The following is a 2,279-nucleotide window of genomic DNA, read 5'->3' on the forward strand; positions in this document are numbered from 1 at the left end:
TCTTTCTTTCCCCCACCACCACCACCACCACCACCACCACCACCACCACCACCACCACCACCGTTGCCTTGGTATTCATCCACCATCCATCTTTGTGCGAATCCCCCTGTTTTCTTTTTCTTTTTCATTTATTAATTTCCCTCCCTTTTATTTTTAATCTCTAACAAATATAATTGGATGATTTTGTTTCCATAATCTAATTTGGTACCCAATAATACTCCTCCAATGCTGAATCCTTTTATGAACAAATTTTTACTAGATGGAACTTTTATATATAATAACATGCTATATTTGGCCAAATTAAAATGATTAAAGAAGCATTTTCTTACCCAATGATTATAATGCAATTTAATTCTCATAGAAAGAAATAAATAAAAAAAGTAACCAAATGAGATAGTTTTACTTTCTAAGAAAAAAGAAATGTAATATTAAACATGTTTAATTTAAGGGTAGGAATGTAAATTACCACGAAAACAAAAGTTGAGAGAGTCGTCTTCATGCATAACACGGCGCGGATAACAGCTGCGGAAGTCTTCCGCCGTATGGGAAGCGGAAAATGCGATTGGACAAAACTGCCCCCCATAGCCAAAATTATTGACCGGAATATTCCTCGAACTTTGACTTTGAACGGGTGAAACCAAAGGATAAGAATGTTTGAACTCGCCATTTCAATCCACTTGCATCTGAACTACAAATCCATTTTCCAAATTTTACTTAATTTTTAAACTGCAAATCCAATTTTTAAAGGAAGAATTATGTTTAGAACATATGATTGATCGAAAAAAAGTATATCTTATTGGTATATGCAACAACTTTCAATTATTTTAATTTTTTTTTAAGCAATCTATCTTTGAGATCGTTCTTAATTGAATGTGGTCATGATCCATTCACAATACTAATTTACATACAATTTTTATTTATATATATATATTTTGTTTAAAGTCCATCCATTATTTGTGATAGATAATGATCAAAAGACTTTGTGGTAGGACTATCCATTTAGGACTTTTTCACGTAATGAAATGGATAAGAGATAATTATAAAAGTTACAAAATTAAAAAAAAAATACCAATATGTTGCAGTAATAAATCTAGTTAAGCATTTAAATTTTTTGAATTAGGTGAAACATAATGGAACTAGTACAACAAATTTCTTTATGAAGATATCGTATTAATTTTTTTGTAACTTAGCCTACCTCAGCATTCATAACCATTTTAATTTATTTTGGTTTATATCCATTTTAATTTATTATTAGTCAACCTACATAACCAACTCCTTTTTAGTATATTTTTAAAGGAAGAATTACTGAGCCTTTTTAAAAAAAAATTCAAAAAATTAATGGATTAGAGGTGCTTTTGTTACCTAATAAATAAATAAAAATATCCATAGATAAAATAAGTTTAAAAAAAAAAGAACAAAAAAAAATCAGATACGACTAATTTATGTCCATATAAGACATTAAAACGGTAACGTTTTTGTGTGGAATCCGTGTTGGGTTGGCTGAGGATGTTAACAATTCAATTTGACTCTATTTTCATTTCATTTTCGACAAATAATAATAATAATAATAATAATAATAATAATAATAATAATAATAAACGACATTGAAATAAATTTTATATTTATAAATGATAGACCTTCCCTACATATTATTTTAGTGAAACAAAAAGTTGCTATCATGGAGAAAGCGACCATAATCTCTAACCTCAAAAGAAGAATTATATTCCGTTATCACTAAAGTGAGGCGAGGGAGCGCGAAATGTAAAAAACACCCTTCAATTTTCAACAAGGCAAGGGGTGGAGGAAAGTCGATCCCCACTCCCTCCCTAAGTCTTTACTTTGCAGCACGGAAAAAACCAAGACACAATAATAACCTTGTTTACTGTGAAAAAATAACGAACCTACTTGAGGAGCCCTCGATGTCAGAGACAGACCCCGAGTGTAGGTCTTAAGGCGAAGGGTTTTAGCCAACGAGGGATTTTGCGGCATAGCATGGATCAAAGAACTGAATACGTTTCCAAACGAACTAATGAATGCCAACTAAAAGAACTCACTTTCCTATCGTTGCTGAAAAATGATGACCTCTTACTAATGGGGAGAGATCTTTCATTAGGGTTTGATGCTCCTCAATGGGGATCCCCAGCTTGGGTCCCTTATTTGTCTGAGGTATTCTTGTACAGCTTTAGCCCCTTTCCCTAGTCCCATTTCTCATTTAAAAGGGAAGCCTCGCGAGTTAAATAGGCTGAACTAAATGCTCTAACTATCCTATCAATTTTAGC

This window comes from Cucurbita maxima, unplaced genomic scaffold, assembly GCF_002738345.1.
Source record: "Cucurbita maxima cultivar Rimu unplaced genomic scaffold, Cmax_1.0 Cma_Scf00004, whole genome shotgun sequence".
In the NCBI taxonomy this organism is placed as follows: Eukaryota; Viridiplantae; Streptophyta; class Magnoliopsida; order Cucurbitales; family Cucurbitaceae; genus Cucurbita; species Cucurbita maxima.